Here is a 6,990-nt window from a genome sequence, read left to right on the forward strand (position 1 = left end):
TTGGAAAATCACTTACTTTGGCAAAACTTAGGTTCTACTATGACTTTGAGAAGTGTCCTGGTTTTGTTAAAAACAAGTTTCTCTTTCAGTGAATTTTGCCTGTCAGCTAAAGCCTTCATATTAACTGCATTTTCCTGGAGAACCAGACCCATGTTTTGGTAAACCTAGCAATGGAATGCAAACATATTGATAAGCATGGATGGACATCTCGCGAGAGGGGCGATGAGAAACAAGTGACCAAGAAACTGACCAACTGTGTATAACATTCCATTCACGTGAATACTTCATATAAAAGTGGGAGATCACGAGGATCTCGTCCCTTTTTCCTTATGGCCGACCTTAGGAGAGGATCTGGCTGGTCGTCCCTGAGAACTGAGGCCTAGTGAGAGACTGAATCCAGCTCCGGTTGGCTGCAGAGTCTAATCCAGGACTTTGGTGGCCGGCTCTGCAGTTGCTGAGACTTTCAAGATTGGTTTTGTATATTTTGTATTATTTTCTCTATTCTTATTAGTAGCATTAGTAAAACATCTTTAATTTTTCCAACTCTCTTCTCTCTGTTCTTCTTTCCCTCCCGATCGCCTGTCCTTAGTGGGAAGGGGGGAGAGGGAGGGGCAAAACGGGGGAAGTGGGGGGGAGAGGAGGTTAACAAAATATCTGTCAGGGTTTTATTGTCACCCCGCAATCTTAACCCTCGACAAGAAGTTACTAAGATATTACTAACGTACCAGTATCATTGTCACTGATTTTGATTAATAATTTTCTGAGAATTTGAGGGGCTATAACATACCTATATAATGAAGTATTGGGAAAAAATCTTTAGTAATATAAAGTCTTTCCTGGATTTGATACAATGTGTGATAACATTTCAATCAATAAATTCAGAATAGCAGCCATAAGCACATTTATATGAATCTATAGGGAATTCCATGGCTCATGGCTATTTTCTAAAAGTGAGATATCTTCCTTCAATGGCCTCAGGCGAAAATTCCCAGTGACTGAGCACAGAACAACCTGCCTGTGCCCTTGACAACAGCTGACTCAGTGGTGAAATCTGTATGGAACCCACTGACTGTGTCCTGCCTCATCCCGCTGGCCAAGGGACATGACTCTTGGCTCTCTGTAATGGCACCGAGCTGCCAGATTGGAAAACATGAGCCGCTTGTTTTCATACAGCAATGTGGTTCACTCACAGCCATTTCCTGACACCAGCCACCCCGTCCTGACAGCCCAAGAAGGGACTCAGAGTGGGGAGTCCCCTCCTACAACGTGCACAGGGGACACTGTGCTGTTTAGAATGCCATTTTATGGCAGGTATTGTCCATTTCTGACAGTGTCATGGCACACATGCTCTTATCTTGGCCTGTGGCTGGCTGGCAGGTCCAGCCACCCCTTACAGCATTCCCAGCAATACACTACAACAGGAAGCTCTTGCCCACTGTGTACATAGAATCATAGAATGTCCTGAGTTGGAAGGGACCCACAAGGCTCATCGAGTCCAACTCCTGTCCCTGCACATGACAACCCCACAGTTCACACCATGTGTCTGAGGGTGTTGTCCAGGCTCTTCTTGAACACTGTCAGGCTTGGGGCTGTGACACCTCCCTGGGGAGCCTGTTCCAGTGCTTCAGCACCCTCTGGGGGAAGAACCTTTTCCTAATGTCCAACCTAAACCTCCCCTGGCACATCTTCCTGCTATGCACTTGGGTCTGTCTTTGGTCACTAAAGAGTTCAGTGCCTGCTCCTCCTCCTCCCCTTGTGAGGAAGCTGTAGCCACCATGAGGTCTCCTCTCAGTCTCCTCTCCTCCAGGCTGAACAAACCAAGTGACTTTAGCTTCTCCTCATACAGCTTCCTCTCCAAACCCCTCACCAACGTTGTGTCCTTCTTCTGGACACTCTCCAGTAGCTTGATATCCCATTTCTCCTGTGGGACCCAGCACTGCACACAGTGCTCCAGGTGAGGCCGCACCAGTGCAGAGCAGAGCGGGACAATCACCTCCCTGCCTGGCTGGCAATGCTGTGCTGGATGCGCCCAGGACACGGGTGGCCTCTTGGCTGCCAGGACACTGTGATGTCACACCTTCATGTGTTTCATACTGTTTCCAACTGTGATCAGACAGCTGTGATGTTTTGAAACCATCATACCGACATGATGTCAGAGCACCCTCTGATTGGCTCCCCACTTCTATTATGTCAGGAAATGTTCCTGTAAAATATACAGATTTAAAGATAAAGATTTCTGTACATATATATAGAATCATAGATAAGTTTTGGTTGGAAAAGACCTTTAAGATCGTTGAGTCCAACCATTAACCTAACACTGTTAAGTCCACCTCTAAACCATGTCCCAAGAACCTCATCTACCTGTCTTTTAAATACCTCCAGGTGTCTGAACACCTCCAGGTGACTCAATCACTTCCAGCCTGTTCCAATATCCAATCTAAACCTCCCTGGTGCAACTTGAGGCCATTTCCTCTCGACCTATTGCTTGTTACTTGGGAGAAGAGACCAACACCCTCCGTGCTACAACCTCCTTTCAGGTAGTTGTAGACAGTGATAAGGTCTCCCCTCAGCCTCCTTTTCTCCAGGCTGAACAGCCCCAGTTCCCTCAGCTGCTCCTCATCAGACTTGTGCTCCAGACCCCTCACCAGCTTCGTTGCTCTTCTATGAACTTGCTCTAGCACCTCATTTTCCCCTGGTGCAAACTGAGGCCATTTGCTCTTGTCATATCACTTGCTACTTGGGAAAAGAGATGGACAAGTTTCCCCAAAAAGACCACACAAACAGGAACCAGCCGATAGGTTTATAAATCAGAAAATTTTATTTTGAGAGAAGTTTCACACAGAGAGGATGGGTGATGCAGGGTTCCCCTTGTCCGCGGGTGTGGGAGATTCCAGCTGCCTGTGAGACTGTGCTGCAGTGCAGACTGCAGCAGTAAAAGGCAGGGCAATGTCAACAACCAGAGCAGCCACCCTGCAACGCCATGGGGAACCCCTCCTTCTGCCCAGGGCTCTCACAGCCTCAGGCCAAGGCTGCCAGTCCCACATCTCCCAGGCAGACAGGAGACACCCATCACCAGCCCCACGGTGACATGGGCCACTGCCACCCTGCTGCCCACCATAGTGTGGCACCACTGGGGTTGGTGCCAGAAGTTGGTGTCATTTTTGATTCCTTATCTTTATGTCAGTGTCCTTGCAGAAAGTAACAAATCTCTCTGTCTGACTGGCTGAGGACAGGAGTGTGCCATGGTCTGGTCACGTCCTTGTCTGAGACTTCAGTTCTAAAAGACAAAAGAGGAAGAGCCACCATCTGTTGTGCTGGGGGCAGCCCCTGCCTGGGCCCAGGCCTCCCCGCCCTGCCCTCTCGCCTCAGCCCTCTCTCACCCGCCTGCCTCCAGTCTGGACCCCCACCATGCAGCTCTTTTTATACCTGTCTTGGGGGCCATGTCACCAGTCCTCTGTGACATGGCCACCACCAGTGTTCTGCTTGCTGTGACACAGCCACTTCATCACCAGGGGTTCCAGGGCTCATGGACAGCCCAGCTCTTGGTGGCCCAGGGAAGAAGGGCCGTTGTTCTTCTGCCTTGTTCAAACACAGTGGGATGGACAAGCCCCATAACTCAGGCCCGTGGGAGGAGCAGCCAAGACAGAGCTGTTTTCCCCATGTGTCAGATATTTATCTGTTAGGAACTGAACACTCTCTGCACAGAATAATTCAAGTGCTTAAAGCTGGGTCTATAGTGCATTTCAGATACCTTAGAGTATCTATCCCAGTCCCCAGGGGCCACTTCAGGGACGCCCCATAGATCGTGTGTCATACATGGCAGCTTCATGTGAATGTCCTGGCCAGTCTGAGATATGGCTCTACATAAATATGTTTAGGCATTTTCAATGCATTCCAACATTTAGAGTTCTAAGTTTGTAAACGATACATTGCTGACAGATACCATGAGAGACTTGAGTCTGTGCTCTGGTGATTGTGATCATCTGAACTGTTTCAGAACTCTGTCAGAATGGAGGAACCCACCCCTAGGAATGCTTCTTTTCTTCTCTGCTTTACCACTAGAAATGACCCTTTATTTTGCTAAATAGAGCATTTTATCTCACACGTTATAATTATATGAATGGGTGTTGAATTGTTTATTGTAGAATTCCTATCTTTTAGTAAATCCTGAAAACATAACGACCGCAGAAATACATTTTACAGCACTAAAGCGACAACATAGCTCCATGTGGTATCTCATAGTAAGGAAATACTAATTTATGTTAAAACACAACTGATTCCAGCCCCTAACACACTTTTGTCCATACAAGCACCAAGATGCATGTAGGCAGTCCACCAAGCAGTCTGGCACTGACACCTGTATCCAGGGAGTCTGTCTAGCATGGCTTGCAGTGACATGGAGGACAAGGAGTACCAGTTTACGGGCCTATTCCCTAGACTTACTGAGTTCTTTTTAGGAGGGTGCCGTTTTTGGATGCCACTCATTGTACATCAGGAACTGACAGTGATTAATCTCTTGATCCTGACCCACTTCTGTGAGTCATCAGGAGTTAGTCAATGCCTCTGTTTCAGATCTGGTTGTCCTGAGGTAGATGTGTGCTAGGATCTTGATGACCTGCTGCCGTGGATGCCAGCAGCTCATGCTGTTTTTATAGCCCTCCTCCTGCGTGTATTTTGCACCCATGTGTTCACGTTTCCTTACCATTCACACCAATACAAACATTTTTATTACAATATTCTACATCCTTAGAAGATTCCTAGGCTTCTGTTCTCTGATACATTGTAGGCACTTTTGTACTTGCTGGCAAAAGATGACATCTATTTTTTATTATTTGAAAGTGTTCTTATCAACCAAACCCAAGCTTCTGGTGTTCCCCTTTAGTGTTTCAACAATATGTTATTGTAAATTTTCCACTTTCCTGGCCCAAAATTACAAATGAAGATAACACTTCACCTCCTTCTATGCAATCATTTCATATATGAATTGTAATATGATCCAATCTTCATGTTGTTTTTAACTGGATTCTGGTGAGCTTCATGGTGTGCCTTACCATTTCTTATCCTCCCTTATTCACATTACATTATCTCTTTTTAGCAAAAACAAGCAGGAAAAGTTTGAGAAAAAGGGGAAGAGAAACTTGCTGCTGATAGGACAGACAGAAGAAAGTCCACTGAGTAATGGAAAAAGTCTTTATTTCACTTTTACGTAAGATTTTAACTGCTCCTTGTGGGGGTTGTCGTGCAGCATTTATACCTGGGAGTGGCAGCTGCCTTTTCCTGAGATTATCACTTACGGTGATCAATGCCAGATAGTTAATAAGAAGCTCAGTTCCCCAAACCCCTGCTCTGAGAAAGTCAGGATGTTCAAAAGAGAACTGAGCTGTGCAAGAATAAGGCAGACATTTTTAGTGAGTTCATATTAATAAGAAAAAACATTTTCTGCACAATTCCATCAGGGAGCATGGTTCATGCGATGTTAAACACTGACATGTACAAAAAACAGACAAGGTTTCTATCTTCAGTCTTACATTGCTACTAACAGCTGGAGAAAAAATATGTCATAGGAGGAGAAGAAAAATCCTATTCAAGTATTTTATCATCAGATGATTAGGATAATTTGGAAAGTTGTTTCAGAACTATTAGAATGATCATGAAAACCTGCCAGAACGTATAAGAATGTAGCCCTTCCCAGACACATCAAATCAGCAACGAGCAACTTCATCAGGAGTTTCTCTTGGTTGGGATAATTGTCTTCCACAGCAGCTGGTTCCATATACTGTGGTTCACACATAAATTAAGCACACTATTGTAACAAGCATTATTAATGATGCTGTAGTAATGTGCTTGTCACAGCAATGATACAATCGCCCTAAACTGACATTTTCCAAAAGCTCATCCCCATCCTGCTGCAGCAGGATGTACATTAACGACATCCCATCTCTATCTGAAATAATGATCTGAAAAACATTTTGAAAAATCATCATGTAGACTTTCAAGTTGAACAACTCATATTGTTGTATACAACAAACATTCAGCTGGCATCACCAGCAGGTATAAATCTTCATACAGAGAAATAAATTACTCCCCAAAGATGTTCTTCTCCTTTACATTCTCTTTGCAGATACCTGTCACCCAGACTGCTGATTTTGTTCCTGTTCCTTCTTCACTGCATTTATAACCATTATCACACCACTTTGCAGCTTCCATGGCGTAACATCTTCTACAGCAGGACCTCAGTGTATTTTACAGTTGTTAGGCAAGTTAGCTTTGCAAAACCGAATTCTTGCAAAGTGGAGAATCCTTAATGGCCTTCATTCTGAGGAGCAAACAGGTTAAAAATAGCTCTTCTACTGAAACGCTGAGAAACTGTGCCTTTGAAATCAGGAACAATCAAAGCTTAGCAAATGAGATTAATTTCTTATGGTCTCATACTACTCTTGCAAAGGAACCAAGAAGAGAAACAGCTTTTCATCATAAGACTCGCACAACTGTTTATACTTTCTTTGTACAGCTTTCAAGTCCCACATTCCTCTAGAATAGCTTTGCTTTAAAAGTAATGAGTTAGGCAATCTGTAGTGAAGGATGTTCAGGGCAAAACATTAAATATCTGAATAAGAATACATTGATATTGTGGAGTTAGGCTTGTTTAGGGAAAAACAACAACAACAACAACAACAACAACAAACAATTATTACCTGGATAGTATTTTAATTTGGCTGTTTATACTGCCAAGATGCTCATCACCAAGGTAACCGACTAGTGTCCACAGCCTTTACTCTAAGAGCTATTCTCAAATGATTTTTTCCTCTGGCCACTTTTGAAGCAGTAATATATATAGGAGACTCTCGAGACAATCAAGGAGGCAAATTCAGAGGATAGAACTGCTGTGATTAATTCCTGCCTTTATCCAAGGAAACTGAATTTCTGTGTGTTTTGTAAACTGTCAGTGATTCATAGGGTCATTACCAGAGTGCCTACTGTACAGAGACA

The sequence above is a fragment of the Streptopelia decaocto genome (assembly GCF_964273445.1).
Source record: "Streptopelia decaocto genome assembly, chromosome: 1".
NCBI classification, from domain to species: Eukaryota; Metazoa; Chordata; class Aves; order Columbiformes; family Columbidae; genus Streptopelia; species Streptopelia decaocto.